The 19,130-nt window shown below is 35.3% G+C and overlaps 1 protein-coding gene across 7 annotated transcripts in view; it reads left to right on the top strand.

The window, feature by feature from the left end:
* OXR1 (oxidation resistance 1) overlaps positions 1–19,130 on the top strand; it is a 444,696-nt gene that overhangs the window by 270,662 nt on the left and 154,904 nt on the right. Inside the window, exon 1 of one of the 7 annotated variants that reach the window (XM_032858486.1) lies at positions 12,600–12,825. The exons of the other annotated variants lie outside the window; for them this stretch is intronic. The gene's annotated coding sequence lies outside the window, so the exon portion shown is untranslated. Of the gene's footprint in view, positions 1–12,599; positions 12,826–19,130 lie in introns of those variants that run through there. 7 annotated transcript variants of the gene reach the window in all.

The following is a 19,130-nucleotide window of genomic DNA, read 5'->3' as shown; positions in this document are numbered from 1 at the left end:
CGGTTTCCTTTTTCTCTCAACTGATGTGAATCAGATTCTTTCCTTTCCTTGTCACACATACCTGTAAACTCCAATTCCTTTTTCTGTTACTGCTTGTTCTGATTGTAGTTGATGAAACATTGTCTGCATTGAGCCCTTCCAATTAATTAATTAGGATTTTGTTTTCTAACGAAGGAGCTATAACCCATTACCTAAACAGCTAATCAGTAGGATTTAAAGAAACCTTCCCTTTTATGCTACTTAAAACCATCTTGATAGCTTGCTGTCCTTAATAAGGTAGCTGAAAGCATGGGAAATCATTTCATATATAGCTATAAGTTAGTGCTTGGTTTAGTTTTTGTTTTAAGATTTGTTTATGTATTTGAGAAAGAGAGAGAGAGAGACAGCATGTCTGAGTGGGGGAGAGGGAGAGGGAGGATCTCAAGCAGGGGCTGAGGTGGGACTAGATTTCATGACCCTGAGATTACGACCCAAGCCATAAGGAAGATTCAGAACTTGACCAGCTGAGCCACTCACAGCGCCCCCATTAGTGCTCAATCTAAAATGAAATTTAATTTAAATTTTATTTATACAAAGTGTAGAGTTAAGGATTATGTTACTGACAGAGGCTAGTGTTCTGGCCTAGGTTTCTTCTAAATGATGACAGTGAATGGCAGCTAACCCAAGTATTAACATTTCCTGGACCTCTTCATTATCTGAGCCATAGAATTAGTGAAAAAGTAAAACTTCTCAGTAAAACTGCTGTTTGTGGAATTCTACTTAATTATTGGAAATGATCTTACCATGAGACAGCTCCCAAGAAGAGAAAGAAGGCCATATCTCCCCTAGAGTCTGTTTGTTGAATTCATCCCATAGGATCCCTTCAGACTCTGCATTATCTTAGCTAAGCTAAGAGGCAACAAGAGCAAGCCCTCAGAGTCATAAAGAAGAGTGGTTGTTCGTGTGGTGGTCAGACGCCACTCAGGTTCGTGGCGGAACCCTCCTCTCTGAGGTGGGATCTTTGACTTGTCCTGCTTATTTCAGTCTTTTTTTTTTTTTTGAGAGAAGAGGCTCCATCTTAATAAAGAAAGGAAAAGTCAATAAGGAGTAATTTAAACATCACCAACACAGAAACTGAATTGAAAATCGAAGACACGTCAGCGAGCTAAAGTATCTCACGTGTTACTGCAGATGTTAACCTCAGTGATCTGAAGTTAGATGGAACTGACTGAATTCTTGGATTTTGTGACTTTGAAGAAGTCATGTCACCTCTCCAAACATCCATTTCCTTGTGCGTAGAACGGGAACAACCGTCACTTCATAGAGTTGCTATGAGAAATATAGAAGGGATAAGCTGCTAATTCTGGGACATGTGTTTGGGAAAAGCTTCCTTCTTGAACAGGCCGCTGTGGGGAGAAAAAGCACATAGTCCTTTTTGTATCAGTGGCTACCGATGCATAACAAACCGACTCAAAAAGCCAGCAGCATAAAACAACAGCCAGTTACTGAGCTCATACTTCTTTGAGTTGGTAATTTAGGCAACACTTACCAGGGTGGGTCTTCGCGCCTCCTCTGAGCTCCTTCATGCTTCCACAGTTGGCGCAATCAAGATAATGGAATTTTATGAATGTTTTAATATTTTACCCCTGTTCAAAGTGATATTATTATCTATTCACAGTTTTAGAGAATTATTGCATATACTACCAAATCATTCTCCAAATGTTTATATATTCTATATATCCCATTCTTCAAATGTTTACATCTATATATAAATGTCAATTCACAATCCAGTCAACCGAGATTGGCTCTTTCCCTTCACTCTCACAGATAGTATGTATATGCTGAAAAAGAAAATTAAAGACCAGTTTTAAAAGGTTATTGCTTATGAATGTTGTAAATACCCATATTCTGCATTTGCTGAGATACGAGGTCCTCTAACCCAGCAAGGATAAAGTCTTGCTAAAGTAATGTAAAGAGTTTGACAGTGCCCATTTAAGTAATCCCAAGGTGTTATGAAACCCAGAAATGCTGTAAAACCTTGTGAAATACCTGTAGCCTATTAAGAGTTCTCGAAATCTCATGGAATCAAATATGAAATGTCTGCGTGGGAGCTGTTTTTCCAAGGTAAATAGATTATTTATATCTCTAGGTGCAAATGCTTGGAAAATAACCAGAACATGTTGCAGCTAAATGTGGCCTTACATAATTTTCACAGCTCCTGCTTTCCTGTCAGGGCACTGTCATGGTGTGGCTTTGATGGTTTGATCTGAGTTTGACCCCTGGCCATGATTCTTGCTTACATTTCTAACATCCACTCTTACGTGAAGAATGCACCAGACAGTATCCCGTTGTGCTTCCTTGTGTTGTCTGACTTTGCATTCAGAAAAACCGTGAAGACTGCTTCCGCTATGTCTGCATCTCCAGACTTGAGATTTTTGCCCCTTGGTATTTCTTGTATATGTAGACCTAGAAGTCCAGAGCCAATAGCTTTGTGTTTTCTGTATTGCATAGGGGTCAATTTGAAATGATTAATTCATGATTGCCAAGAGATTTAGACATGATAAAATAGCTCTCCAATAAAAAAACATTTGAAATATGTGGTGCCTACTGAAAATAAAGATTGAGGGTAAATAACTACTCGTTGTCAGACTGTTGAAATTAGCACATTCATGTTTTTCTCTTTTAAAGAGTCAGTGATACCGGCCTTATTTTGGAGATGCTGAAATAATTTCTAAATGACCTGAGAAATGCTCAATTTTTCCAAAACAAAATTTTAATTCTTAAAATGTTTTACAAATTTACCAAAACTCACATATTAAATGGTCTCTGCATGGGCCTGCTATTATTTGTTTGGAATTTGTTACTCATCTAAAGCAATCTAGTATAATAGAGATTGAGCTCTGGAGATTCAAGTTTTAGCAGCTGAGTTAACTGCTGTGTGACCTTGGAAATCTTACTTCTCTGAGCCTCATTTTCTTTATATATTAGTAGAAACCCTACCTTTTCAGTTAATTAAATAAAACAGTGCACGTTCAATGTCAGACAAAGTAGGCAGATGCTTTTTTTTTTTTTTTAAGATTTATTTATTTATTTTAGGGAGAGAGAGAGAGAGAGAACATGTGTGTGCTCAGTTGTGGCTTTGTAAGTCATGGGAGGGGCAGAGGGAGAGAATCTTCAAGTAGACTCCCCACTGAGCATGGAGCCCACACAGGGCTCCATCCAGGACCCATGAGATCATCATCCCAGGTGAAACCAAGAGTCGATACTTAGCTGACTGAGACACCCAGATATGCCTAGGCAGAGAATTAATGTGGGTTTCTTTCTCACTACCATCCCATGTAATGTAAGAAAAGTCTGCAGAGGTTTATGAAATGAAACATACTGTAAAGTGGTGTAATTAAGTTAAAAAACCAGGGACAACCTTGAAGAGAGGAAATTGGCATTATTAGGAATGTGAGATGAAATTAGTGTTGGAGTTAAGCCCTCAATTTATCTCAATTTCTTGCTGTCTCTATCAGGATGCTTTTGGTTACAAGCAACAGTAAAATCAATCTCAAATTGATTTTAACAATAAAATAAATTCATAGGCAGAGGTCAGCTTAACAGGATCAGGCTTGATCTCTCCACTTAAGTGATGAAAGACCCATACTCACGCTGTCTCCATTTCTTGACTCTACTTCAGTGCTAACTCCATTCTGTGTAGGCTTCCCTACTTCTTGGTTCCAAGATGGCTACTTTGTTAGCATTCAGTTTTCTTCATGATTAAGGTGTCCAGTCTGAAGTAATTAACAGGCTGTTATCAGTGGTTGAGAACCTGTATCTCATACATGCTGTCTTACTCATACTCAGCAAAGAAGACTTTTTTCTGCTCTCAAACAAAAATCCTGAGCCTTAGCATAAATGAATCAACTTTGAGCACTTGCCCATTCTTATCTCAATAAATGTGGCCTAGATATCAGGTTATACCAATTACTTTAGGAGAGCCATAGATTTTACTTTTCATTTGAAGGTCAAGTCAGTTTCCCTTGAAGCACATGGGTTACATTGGAGTAGGGTGCTGTTATGACTGGTAAGAGGACTATATGCTAGGTGGCTAAAAAAGCAGATATCCACCAGAGTAGCCGTGACTAAATGGGAAACATTGGGTTTTAAATGTACACCCAAGATACATATTTGAAATAAAGGCAACTTGAAGTTTATCTTATACTTCTGGAAATTAAATTCAAGGAAGAGTTTATTGAATTAAATATTGCCAGAAGAAGTAGAAGGAGAAGGAGGAGGAGGAAAAGAGAAAGGAAAAAAGAAAAGAGACAAAGACAGTGTTTCACAGAGACCATATATCCAGCAAGGACTCCTAGATTAGTCCAGAAACACCAGTAAAATACTTACTTTTTGTATACATATTTTGTTTTCTGGTGTTTTGATTTAATGGAAGACATGATTTGGAGAATGTAGAATAGATTGTTATACATTCATTAGTCTTTCAAATAAAGCCATTTTAAATGCTTGAACAGTATTCTATCATTGTTAATTCAAGACTTAGTTCTCTAAGAAGGGACCATAGTGTAGCATTCTAAGATATAAAGTAAAGCAAAGTTTCTTTATACTGAAGAGGTCAGATCTGAAGTTTCTAACATTCTGTTGTGAACAGCTGAGAGCCTGATTCTCAATTCAGCACTGGTGTAGAAAGCCATGTGGCCTGAAAGTGCTCCCAACATCATCCCAATAAATACTCTGAATCTTCTCCAGCAACTGAGTCTGAGCCATATGGCATATAATGAGTGATTTTTAATTCAAAAAAAAAAAATCATTCTTAGGAGAACCTTAGATGGCTTCTGGGACATCTGGTTTCAAGTAGCATGGTACTCTGCACTCTCAAATAGCTATATTAATTGCCCTATAGAATGGGTTATTTAAGATTAGCTATTTAAATGTTGGGGAATGGGTCCTAAATATAGTGATTTTAGTTTGGGTGTAATTAATGGTGAGCTAATCTTCTAAAAGTAATCAACCAAATCCAGCTGCTTCTGCCAGATAGAACAGCAGATTAGTTAGGATACTAATTTGGCTATTATAATAAAGGCCAAAAGATTTTATTTTTGCCCCATACAGCAGTCTGGGGGTGAGCAGTTCTGGACAAGTTTTTCAGTGTCAGTGGTAGAGACTTACTCTAGTTCCTCTGGCATCCTTAATATTCATCTCCCATCCCTTGGTCCAAAAAAGACTTCTCTAGGGTTCCACTCTAACATCTACATTTTAACCATGAAAAGAAGGGAAAGGGAAGGAAGTTAACAGAACTTTTTTGTAGAAGCCCCAAAAGTCATCACATTGCTTCTGTTCATTTCTCTCATTGGCCAGAAACTAAGTGCTGGACAGAATAGTACGCAGTTAAACCTTCTCTCTCTATAGAAGATGAATACATATGATAGGGAGAAAACTAGGAGGCTCTGGTAGAGAGCCTCTGGAGAAAAGAGGCTGTATAACTTCTTGTCCACCAAAGCTGAAATGATGCATCTGCCCAAATTCTCTCAATAAGTGCACCAGGTTGTCCAAATATAAACTAACATGAACAGAATATATGACTGGTATACATGGGAATAATGTTTTTACTTCAGTTACCATGGATTATAGAATCCAGCATTTAAAAATAATTAACATATGCACTGTTTATTTCTGATCTTTAAAAATGCACACTTTTGAAAGCTTGGAAAATACAGAAAAACATTTAAAAAGTTAATAATCAACCATAATTTCACTAGCCAGAGAAAACCATTGTTAAAAGTTTGGTGTATTTCCTTTATGACCTTTCTCCGTAAGTCTTCTTTTTACTCATGTAATTGGACACAGTTTCACATTTTTTAACCTAATATTATACAATTTTGTCACATCATTAAAATGGGATACTAATATCAGTTTCTATGTTTGCAGTAACTTAACCTATAGAAGTACCAGAATTTATTCTGCTGCTAGTACAGATACTTAGAATTACCAGTCTTTGCTGGTATTAATAATGTTACTATGCACATCTTTGTGCATAAATTTTTGCCTGCATTTTGAAGTATTAGAATAGAATCTTAAAAATGAAATTGAATCAGAAGGTAGGAAAATTTTAAAGGCTCCAGATCTATATTGCTAAGCCACTGTCCACAAAGAATATTGAAAATTTCTCCAGCTTGTTCTGCTAATCTCTTTTATATTACCCTCACTACCATTGTTATAATTAAATAAATTAAAGTTGCCTCAGTTGGAAAAGGACATTTGCAGACCCTCTGTGATAGCCTGGAGTATGATTTCATATGCACCAGCAATGTTTTCATGTCTACATTAAATTTTATTATTTTAGTCATTTATTCCTCCCTTGTTTTAATGCAAATATAAACTATCATGTGCCTGACTGAGTCACTAACTTAGGTAAAAGGGAATTATAATATCTCATTTAATGACACCTGCTTACATTTAATTTTAATTTAATGATACCAACCAACTTGATTCAGCCAAGAATCTTGAAGAATATATATTTTTTAAAATGAGCAGGTACTGAATTGCTAAAATAAATGACACCTCATTTATTTATGTGCTAAACCTCATGCAGTCTTCTCAGAGGAGAGATTTCAGATTCTCATTTCAAAGCACATTAACTCTAAATTTGGATAAAATCCTAACACTTATGATTATATGATTTCTAAGCCCTTGGCAGATTAAAAACAGCAAATTAGAAAAGAGCAACACCCAAGGGCTCCTGGGTGGCTCAGTGGGGTAAGCCTCTGCCTTCGGCTCTGGTCATGATCTCAGGGTCCTGGAATCGAGCTCCACAGAGAGTCCCGGCTCTCTGCTCAGCGGGGAGCCTGCTTTCTCCTCTCTCTCTGCCTGCCTCTCTGCCTACTTGTGATCTCTCTCTCTCTGTCAAATAAGTAAATAAAATCTTTAAAAAAGAAAAAAGAGCAACAAACACATTAGCAACAAATAATGGTGGCTGAGAGATCAACAGAAGAGATAGAGACTTTGTATTATTTATAACATACACACATACACACACACACCCCATCATCATCACCGCCAGCAACAGCCTGAAATTGTTTTTTTGAAATTGTAACATTTTTAAAACAATGCCACTTAATTGAATCAAGCTCGTCTATTCAAAGAATAGTAAAAAGTCCTAAAATAACTTTTTACAAGAAGTTTTAATATCATAGAAAATAAACATTTACAATAAAAGAGCTGGATATAACTTTGCACATAGAATTTGATCATAACTTTAAAAAATTGAAAAGACATATCTTGAAAATAAATGCACTAAAATATTAACTACGATTTTCTTGGGCTGGTAAAATTATCTTTTTCTTCTACTTTTTCTGTATCTATTAAATGTTCTAAAATGTATATGTATTATTCTAATTGAGATAAAGTTATATTATTTTAAAATAATATTCAGTGGTCTAGTTAAAGTTTATCGAGGGTCTATTGGGCATGTCTCTTGGATGCTATTTAAATTATTTTTTCTGTAAAATAATGGTAATAATTAGTCATACATTATGACATTAGAAAGAAAATTCTTGAATTAAGTCAAACATCATTATATATTTAGACAGGATGTTCATGTTATTTAAATAATATTGAATACATTTTGCAAATTAAAATCCTATTTCAGTTCAGGAGAACTGCAATAATTTAAACCAGAAAAATATTTTAAGGGGCGCCTGGGTGGCTCAGAGGGTTAGGCCTCTGCCTTCAGCTCAGGTCATGATCTCAGGGTCCTGGGATCGAGCCCCACATCAGGCTCTCTGCTCAGCAGGGAGCCTGCTTCCTCCTCTCTCTCTCTGCCTGCCTCTCTGCCTACTTGTGATCTCTGTCTGTCAAATAAATAGATGAAATCTTTAAAAAAAAAGTATTTTAAAAAATTGTATATAAAGTAATCTTGCATATAGGAATGAAATGTTTATGTACAGTTTTTGTGGCATTTCTTCCATGTAAATCTGTTTCTTTGTATTTTGGGGGAATAATTTTTAACTTTTACTTAGAAGAATTCATAGTATTATCCAGAAAATCATTAAATGTATGAAATATTTTTATAATGTTAGCTTGAAGTAATCATCTGCAGATTTTCTGAACTAATTACATGGACAGTTAAATTCAAGATTTCCTTTATCAAATGATGGATTACACTGAACACATTTCTACATCTGCCTGTTTTTAAGTTATTTTCTCTCAGTTCAAAATCCTTAACTTATTTTCTCTCAGTTCAAAATCCACTCTCGTGGATTCAGCTTTGTGAGACCAGGCTGGGTCTCCTGAGAACGAAGTTTCTGCATTGCCAGCGGCTGACTTTTAGGCTCTGCCCATAGAGGGCGCCAGAAGGAAAATGCAAAGCCTGATTAAGCAGGAGCTCTGCTTGCCATTCCTGTGAATATTTATCTGTCGAGCTCCCGTCCTTACTTTGGCAACCAGAGTCGCTCCAGGAGCAACCATTCTCTAAGTTCCTATGTTTAATGATTCCAAACACTTCCTTTTGTTTCCCAGCCCTAGAATTAGTAGGGGCTTCCTACAGTTGCCATCTCTGTGATAACTTGGTGTTATCAACTTTATACCTAAACTGTTCTTTATATTCTGTTCTGTCTCCTGGCTATACTGACTGCTACAGCATAATTTCCTAAAGCAGAAATACAGAGATTGATAAAATAATTTTCCTACAGTTGATGTTATAAGTTAATATGGATACATATGTGGTCACTCTGATAGAAGTTATGTGGACTTTGCAAAGAAGTTCGTATATAGGATATACCTAGGTCTATACAATTCAGGGGTAGAAATCGTAGTTCTCATGACCGGCATAGCTTCCTGATCAACATTTTAAGGAATTAAAAATTGACTATATATACTCTATTTGTATGTGTGTATATGTCTAACTTATGGTATGTGTGTGTACTTATATATAACATATATAAGTATATGTGTGTACTTATATATGTTATATATAAGTACACATATATATATAATTGTAAAAATATGACAGGAAGACAAGAAGGAAAAAACTTAAAAGTTTAATATGGTTGTAAAATAGATCAATTGTTAGTTCATAAAATAGATTAATTTCATCATCCTACTTGCATCTAAATTCTGGACTCAGTAATAAATTCATTGGCTAGTAAAACAATTAGCAGATCTAGTTACACATTCATCAGCTCAGTGGTGTTTGTATTGTTTGTATCAACAAGGTTTTTCCATCTTCCCATTTACTCTCTGTCCTGTGCCTACCATCAACCACTTACATTTGACCTTAGTTACAACCTAGATAATCTCAAGTTTCTTCATGCACAGGAAGAAAATATACCACTGTCCAATAAATGCCACATCCTTTATTACTGACTTGGACTGACTTTTGCTAGCTCCTGAAATTCTTGGCCACCTTTGCCAGTCCCTAGCCATGACTATTTTTATTCCTGAATTTGAGCTTACTCTGGGTTCCTGGCTTGTCCCAGACCACACTTCTGGCTTACCTCTTCGCTTTTGCCACAATTTCGTGTTGATGACTGAGTTGGTTATATAGTAACCATGTGAAATTCATCCCTTTCTATCTCACATCCTATAATTGCCTTTCCTTGACACTTGAAATTCCTCAAAATTCTGGTTCTCCTGTGTGCCCTTCCACCTTCCCTAAGACTAGGTAGCGTTAGCCTTGCTGCTTCCCAAGCCTGCCAGCCTCTACTTAAATAAAATGAACAGAAAAGCCCAGGCGAAAATGGGAGAAGTAGGTGACTACTTTTATTTTTCTGGTTATCTCGAAGTATTCAGGGAAGGATGTTATAAAGCCTTATGGCTGAGTTTGTCAGCTCTGGAGTCAGAATAGACTGAGCTCAAATCTTGGTTCAATCATTTACTAGTTGTGTGACCTTAGGCAAGTTTCCTTATCTGTCTCTACCTCAGTTTTCTTAAGGATAATATGACTAGAATGTATCTGCCTCAAAATTTTTTATAGGATTAATAAATTGAATAATCCATGTAAATTTCTTAGAATTGTTCAGCACAAAAAAAGCACTCAAATGTTAGCAATGTTTATGTTACCCTTCAATAATGCTATTTAATGGCAGTTGATATTGAAAATTGAATATCCTAAGTGACTATTTTCCTGACTTACGAACATTAGGGGAGGGTTATTAAGTAGGCATAGCTTACTATTGAACCCTCCATCTCTGTGCGGCATCCATATCCATAAATGAAAATGATAAATGAAAAAGGGAGAAAAATCACTACTAATAAAATCCTTCAGAATTTAATTTCAGTCTGTGTTTGAAAGGCCCAATGATTGTTAGGAATCTGGAAGAAGCAGTTACCAGAATAGAAATCTCAGAACAGCCTGTTCCCAGGTTGCTGGGTTAAGCAATTAATGGTCTAGCTGGGTTTGTATTTAGATTTGAGTACCAGACAAAAGAGACTGTTTTCACCCATGAAAGGGAACCTGTATGTAATTGGCTAACATTTTTTTGCCCTAGACAGTGACTCCACAATGAACAGTTACCAATAATATACATCTGATAGATAAATAGATATGATAGATCATTCTTAATCTAATCATATATTTTAATGATCAGATAACTCTAAAGAACTTACTAGGGTTTGCAGAGTTTCTCTGTAAGCATGATCACAATTGATCACATTTAAATTACTTTCAAGATTTCAGTAGAAATTGATCTAATTTTCTGTACGAGGAACTGACCCAAAGATATAAAGTTAATGTGTCTAGTGTAACACAGCTAGTAATCAACAAATTGTTTACTCCAAATTTGTTACTCAAATTTAGCATTCTTTCCATTACTGCACGATGATGCCAATACTCTCTTGCTACTTCATAGAATGTCACAGAGTTTGAAAGTAACAATGGTAAAGATGGAATACCATTAATATTTGAATACTTCAATATTTGAAGAAACCAACTAATCTACAAATCAAAGTAATTATGAATCCTTATTTTAGAAACTCACTAAAACAATTTATTTTCCTACTCAGAATATTGAGAAGAAAATCTTTAGTTTAATGTATATCTTCCAGAAAGAAAGAGAGGGAAAGAGAGAAAGAGAGAGAGAGAAGATACAATAGTAACCAAGATTTCAGTGTTTATTACATGCCAGGTGCTACAGTAAGCATTTACATGATTCACCTGATGTACTGCTCATGAAAATCCCATACAAAATAGTTACAACTTTTTCACTAAATGGATGAGTGAGGAAAAAAAAAAAAAAACAACAACTTGAAACCTAGAGAGGTTAAGTGGTTTGTCCAAAGTCACACTGTCTCTACTAGGGAGGGGTCAGGATTCAAACTCAGAATAAGTTCTGAGCCCCTATTCTTAATCACAGTGCCATATGTTCTTGATTTTATTTAATTTAGCACTAATAAGTGTGTATTTCTTCAGTTCAGTAAGGGTTAGGGTAGCAGGGATTGGTTAAAACGCCAACAAGTTTCAGTAGTCTTGTGGCAGCAGCCCAGATGCTATTGTCTGAGGCTCACAGTGGAACTGTGTGCATTCTGACCAACCACACGCTGCCAGCCAGCTGCACAGAATCCCAGTGTGTGATTCAACTTAGACAGATGACCAGCATTTTCTTCCTGTGTATGACTGGTAGCTGTGACTCTAAATACACAGAATGATACACAGAGAATATTTTAAATAAGGATCGTTCGAAACATTATATCTTTTTTTTAAACCATCTTAACCATTTTTTTTCCATCTTAACCATTTTTAAGTATACAATTCAGTAGTGTTAGGATATTTGCATTGTTGTGAAAGAGATGCTCAGAACTTTTTCATCTTGCATATCAAAAACTTTATACCCATAAATGACTTTTTCCCATCTCCCCTTGTCCTCTTAATGCTAGCCCTTGGTAACTACCATTCTGCTTTCTGTTTCTTTGAATCTGATGACTTTAGAGAGATTATATAAGTGGAATCATAAAATACGTGTCTTTTCATGACTGGCTTATTTCACTTATCGGTGAAGAAAGCCTGTGTGCTTAGCATAAAGTTATCAAGGTTCATCCATATTGAAGCATGTGACAAGATTTCCATCCTTTTTGAGGCTGAATATTATTCCATTGCATGTACATACTGCATTCCATTTACTTATCGATTAATGGACATTGGGTTGCTTCTAACTCTTGGCTGTTATGAATAGCGTTGCTGTGAATGTGAGTGTGCAGATATCTCTTTGGGACCCTGTTTTCAATTCTTGTGTACATATATACAGAAACCGTATTTCTGGATCTTTTGGTAGTTCCATTTTTAATTTTTTGAGAACCATCCCTATTGTTTTCCGTAGTGATTACACCATTTCACGGTCCTACCCACAGTGCGCTAGGGATGGAATTTCTCCACATTCTTGTCATTCTTGTTATTGTCTGTAAAACATTGTATCTTTTTCAGGTTTTGGTGAGGCAATTTATTTTTTATTTCAAAAATGTACTATCCTTGAAGGCTTCTGAATGTTTAATTTCAGGAGCTAAATATTTCCCAGAACATTCCTTGAGTAAATGAGTAACTTGCTCTTTGAACCTAAAACACGTATTTGTTTCTTCATTCTTTTGGCTACCACTGTCTTACCCAGCTCTAAAAGCTTCTTCAAATTAGTCCAAGGGAGACAAGTGGGAAGGTGTAGACTTCTCACTCTGACAGTCTGGTAAAGATGGAGGGAAAAAATGGTGCTATTCAAAGACACTTAGTACTTGAAGATTTAGAATTTAGGATGGAAATAAACCCAGTGAAATAGCAAGAATGTTTGAAAGAGAAGCCACCAACCCACTGCTATAGAAGGCTGAATTCCAAGGAAATATGCCCAATATCCTTGAAGCTGAGAAGTAAGTTTCTGAAATCATTCCTTTCTATATTCCTGTTTCGCATTTACTTGAAACATGCATCATTAGTTGGGGGAAAGCATGTCCTGCTAGTGAAGCATGGAAATTAACCAACTGACAGAATCTTATCCAAGTAACAGTGGATTTGGATATTTATATAGTGACCCTATTAGAGAGTACGTACCAGAAATTGCAATCCTTTGACTTTAAGAAAAAAAGCACTAGTTATATTAGTTGTCTGTAATATTCTGATGCTGCAGTATGAGTCTTAAAAAAAAATAACAACTCTTGAGGACATTTATCTTATTTCTATTAGTATCATTTGATTTTTCTTGTTTACATTTCTCATTTCACTAGTAGGAACTTGTAGAGGCAAATGTCTTTTTCACTCTAAACATTAGAACAGAAGAACAAAGTGAAATTGTAATGTGTTTAATGTCACATGTATTCACAATAAGATAACAATATTTAGAGTCTCAAAAGAATTGTTAATGTGGGAAAAAAATCAGAAAATTTCACCTTTTACAGCCAGTGACTAATAAATTTTCTAATGCTATCAAATAATTTGTAAAAACAATTGATAAAAAACATAGCAAGACAGATTTTTTTTTAATGTAAAGAAGAACAATATTGGCCAAAACTCAGGGTGGCTCACTTGAAAAGAAATAAAAATAACAAAAGCCTGTTAGGTTACTTAAGACAAGATTAAGTGGAAGTGTAAGAGTAAAGTTAATAATAAGCTAAAAACAAGGCACTTATTCTATGAGACATGTAAAGGTAGCAAACCTGAGGACAATGCAATTTTCTTTTCTATATTTATTCTGTGTTATGGTTATCTAGCATGATGAATGAAATAGGAATGTTCCTGCCATTATAGAACATAGTATAATTTCTTTTGGGGGTTAAGTATTCAACAATGGAGAGTGCTTTTATTTTTAAATAAAAATAGTCTTTTATGTTTCAACTTTAGCCTTTGCTAATTTTAAAAAGCCAAATTCCTTATTAAATTTTGGGTAAGGCTGTATGATAGCAAAGTTGGAGGGAAAACACTACATTTTATAAAGTACAAAAAAACCCATAAAACAAAAAATTCTCATGAAGCAACAAACAGCAGTGTTGTATTTCCTGTTGTTAGAAATAATTGCTAAAGCTTTTCACTTGACTAGCAGGCTTATTTTGTGAAGGAATCATTAATACATAATATAGTGAGACTTTGGAGAAGTCTATGAAATTGATCACAAAGTGGCCATGAAAAAAATAGAAGATTTCTTAGAGAAAATTGGTATAGAATAGAGAAAAACAGAGGCCTTTGACTTCTTCAGGGGCCTTTTTAGTAGTAGTAGGAAAATAATAAGTAATGTGCAACCATAGTTATCACACTATTTGATTTCTTTCTAGTTTAGTCAATGAAATAACAAGGGAGCACCATTTTCTGATGGACACTAACAACATAGTCAAAAACTACTTGATTTATTTTGTTATAATACTGATTTCAGATAGTGGGTGGATTTTTATGAAGTTCTAAGAATTATACCAGAGAATGTTTAACTACATATAATTACTCCAAGCTGCCAGTCCCTCAGATGTCTTCTGGAGTATCCTTTCTCTCACTAGGTGTTCCCCTCTTGCATGAGATACGCTTTAAAGCAATTCCACAGAATTAGCTACTGTGGGATCTTGGTAGGAACCAACCGTGGCATCGGGTTTCCAGAAGATAGACTACCTTGCTCTGCCGTTGTTGGGAGTGAAGGTCAATACCTACACAGACTCCTCCTCTCTCTGGCCAGCCAGCTGCAGCTCAGCTAGGTTCACTAATCACTTTGAAGATGCTCACTTGGCTTGACATGAGAAGGAAGATTTCCCTAGTTCTTGCCCAAAGCATATGGGGTTTGGGGCGGAAACTCAATATTCTGACGACTTTCTCCAAAGAAGTTCTTTTTTGACATCTTTCATATCAACTGTTTCATACCTTTTAGGTATGTGGTAGACCAATGCTGGCCAAACCAATGTTACAGTCTCCTTAGCGTCACTTTTAGGATATGGAGATGTTTGGTACCGACTTCACAGTTTCAACAGTGGGGTTTTCAGACAAAACTGAAACAAAGTTCTGCCTCCATAGCTTCTATATATCTGACAGATCTAGTTATGATAGTTTTTAACATATTCTTACCAATTAGGGTTTTAAAAAAAACCAAAAACATTTTTAAGGTAGTGATTGATATACAAAAGCAGTATATATTTATGTGTACAGTGTGATCAGTTTGGAGATAAGTATCTCATGTATCCTTGAGGCCATCTATCCCATAAACATCTATCACCTCCAAAAGTTTCCTCCCACCCTTCTTACTTAATTATTCTTATGATAAGAACACTTAATATAAGATCTACCCTCTTAGAATTTTATTTAGTATACAATATATTATTGTTAACTATACCCATTATGTTGCCCAGTAGATCTTTAGAACTTACTCATGTTGCATAACAGAAACTTTGTACCCTCTGACTAATAATTCTCCCAAGCCCCTGGTAAGCACCATTTTACTCTCTGTTTCTATGAGTTTGGCTATTTTAGATTGTTCGTATAAGTGGGATCATGTAGGAGTTACTCTTCTGTACATGGCTTCTTTCACTTAGAATAATGTCCTCCAAGTTCAATCAATTGGGAGAAGGGATTGTGTTTTTGTGGAAAAGACTTTTTTTTTTTTTTCAGTGGAAAAGACTTTTTAAAGTTATTTCTGTTTAGAGATATAGCTTGTAAACTGAATATTTTAATTAGAAAGCACAGTTTTTCTTTAAGGGGTAAGGACAATTCATAAGTCTAGGCATTTTTATGTAATAATAGAGTTATTTGATTCCATTAACTCATAAATTTAACAGATTAAGTTCCCTTAAAATTTATTCCCATTTACAAACCAAGTTAAATAAGCTTCTTCAAACATTTTAAACTATACTTTTTTTTTTTTTAACAAACACTATAAATGCCTAATGGAGCAAATTTAAAATACAGTAAGTCAATATTTTTAGATATTTAACTCCTATAAAACTAATAAATTAAGTCTATAAATGTCATAAATTATATCCTCTGAAACATTTCAAACATCATAAAATCATGCCTGGAAGCAAGACTTCCAATTAAAGATGGCAGATGAAATATAACCATTAAGGTTTGTTTCTTTTCAATACTCAACTTAAATGACATTAAAGTGATTTTTTATAAAAAGGAAATATAGGACAAAGGGAAAAATGTAAAAGAGGGAATAATAGGAACAATTTGGAGGCTGGAAAGCAGATAGCTTAGGAGATAGGGAAGCTAACAGAAAAGTTAAGAGGTACCAAATTGTAGTGCAGAATTCCCAAAAGCCAGTTGGTGATATTGAGTCTGAAAGATAAGACTAAAAAGTCTGTTTATAAACTAGATTTACCCAAGAGAAAAGACCTAAAGTTATGGACATTAAGAATTCTATGAATCAGCTCCACGAGAGGATCTTACGGTAAAGAGTACAGCATCAAGCCTCATTGCCAATAACCTTTTTTCATGTCCTGCTCTTAAATGGGAAAGCTGTTGAGGTGCATTCCAGAATTTAAACGCTCTTAAATTCTTAATTTAAGCATTCTTAAATTACAGCTTCTAATATGAGAATATTGACCAAACCAAATGCACAGGGAAGAAAAAAAATGGAAGGAACAGAAAATGTACAGGGGTGGGATAGAGGGGGGAGCTTCTAAATCATTAATACTCTCAACAGAATATTTTGTATCCATAAACCCAAATAGGGTGATACAGGAATGAATATTCAAAAACAAAAAATAAAAGCTCTAAAAGATTAAAGATACGATTGCATAAATGAAAAACTCAGTAAAGCCTTTTGAAGGAACTCTTCCCCAAAGTAAACAAATAGGATAAGAAGAAAAGAGGAGATAAATAAATAGAAAAATTAGAGGACCAATAGTGGAAGTCCATTTTCTAAACAAGAGTTTGAAAAAGAGACGCAAGGGAAAAATTGAGTGGAGACAAGTCAGAGAAACTACTCAGGAAAATTTCCCAAAACTGAAAGACTTGAGTTTCCAATTTGAAAGATCCCAATACCAAGAACAATGAATAAATATAAACCAACACCCAGGCATATTATCATGAAACTTAAGAAAACTTGTGACAAAGCAAAGGTCCTCACATCTTCTGGAGGACATATTTATTGGATCAAGAATCAGAATGGTATATAACTTCTCTATCAGAAACTGTAAGACAATGGAGTATGCCTTCAAAATTCTAATGGTGAATTATTTCCTACCAAAAGTTTTAATAAAATTATAAATAATATGTGAGAGTAGAATAAAGCCATTTTCATATATGCATGTCTTTAAAATTTCCCTCCCATACCCCATTTCTTGGGTGCCCCATCAGTACAAAAAAATAAAGGAAAAAAGAGAAAGGTGTAGAATCCAGAAGACAGAGACACCTATAAGGAAGAAGTAAAGAGCATCTCCTGAGGGGCAGTTCCACTAAGAAAGCTATTCTATACATCAGTTCAGGCTGAAGCAGCTCAGAACGGAGAGAGTTCAAGGTTGGCTCTGGGGAGTGGAAAAAGAAAGAGATTGGAAGAACTGCTTTTTAATAAGAAGCCCATGAGTACTAACTGTTGGCTTCTTTTAGTTCTAGGATTGTGATTAAAAATTAAAACTAAGATTGTAAAGAGACAAAACAATCAAATCACCATGTTGTAGAAAATTCACATAAATCCAGTTGGAGTAATATTTATTTCTTCATCATCTCTCTGCTTTCCTGGTGATAAAAATTACAGTTCAACCAAGGAGATGGTTATCATCATCTCCAGTCTATTACAGTAACTGTAGTCATTGATTTGGGTTGTGGATATTGATTCTGGGTTTCTCAGTGCTACTTATAGAAAAATCTACCAAAATACAGGTTAACAAGCCAAATCTCTTCTTTTAATGGGACTTTTCAAGCCCACCCCTTTTAACAACCTAGTAAATCACATGTTCCCTTATTCATTTTTTTCTCCTATCATCTCAGGCAACTTTTGTCTGAACTAATTTACTAGGTAATATACCTATTATCCAGATTACAAGTTACATTTTCTGCCTGACTGAATTTACAACATTTTTTTAAAATTTTGCATTATCTCATTATTCACCATTCTACATACTATAGTAATCTGGTTCTTCTTGGAACTTATATATAAGTAGATAAAGGAAAAAGAAAAGAACATTGTAAATAAGTAAATTGTATAATAAATTAAGTGATAAGTGCTGATGGATAAAGAGAATGATAAAGGTAGATCAGGAGTGCCAGGTTGGGGTGTGTTGCAATTTTCTTTAGTGGTAGTAAGGGTAAGTCTCATTAAGAAGATGATGAAAATGAGCAAAGACCTTTAAGAAGTGAGAGGCTAGCAATGCAGATACCTAGGGAAAATAGAATTCCAGGAAGACAGAAAGAAAGGCCCAGAGGCAGGAACTTGCTTTATGCATTTCAGGAATATCCAAGTGAATGTGACTGGAATGAAATGAACAGGGGAGAATAAATGGGAGATAAGTTTGGTGAGATAATGGGGATCACATAATTTTATTCTGGATCGTAGGACTACAGCCCTTACCCAGAGTGAAACAAACAGTGACGAATGATTTTGAGCAAAGAAATGGCAAGATCTGATTTACATTTCATTCTGTCTGAAATGAAGAAAATTGAAAATGGAAACCACTGAACCAATAAGAATGGAAGCAGACAGACCCGTTAGATGTTATTGTTGGGTTCAGGTAGGAAATAGTAACGGTTTTGGCAAAGATGGTAGTGATGGAGGCAATGAGAAGTGCTCACATTCTGTTTATATTTTAAATGAAGAGCTAACAGATTTTCTTTGTAGGTAGGATGTGGTGTTTGAGAGAGTAAACAGAAAGTAAAGAGAAACAAAATAAGAAGTTAAGTGTTCCTGCAAGGTTTTGGCCCAAACAAATGGATTTACCCTCATGTAAAATGGGACATATGAGGGTAGAGCAGGTTTACAGAGAATTCATGAATTCATTTTTGAACATGTTAAGTTCGAAATGGCCAGAAGGGTGTACAAGTGGAGAATAAGCAAGTTGGCTATGTGAATCTGGGGTTGGGTGGGGAGGAGTTTTGTGCTGGAAATAATTGCTTTGGGAGTTTTCAATATGTAGATGATAAATAAAACCTTGATGAGCTCACCAAAAGAATAAGCATGGACATATGACCAAGAACTGAGGCCTGCGTGTCTTCAGTTTGGGGAGAAGAAGACCTGGCAAAAGAGGGCAACCAGTTCAGTAGGAGAAGA

This window comes from Lontra canadensis, unplaced genomic scaffold (assembly GCF_010015895.1).
Source record: "Lontra canadensis isolate GAN:19392208 unplaced genomic scaffold, GSC_riverotter_1.0 scaffold15, whole genome shotgun sequence".
NCBI classification, from domain to species: Eukaryota; Metazoa; Chordata; class Mammalia; order Carnivora; family Mustelidae; genus Lontra; species Lontra canadensis.
Note: the sequence above shows the minus strand (reverse complement) of the source record. Positions and strands in the feature narration are given on the sequence as shown.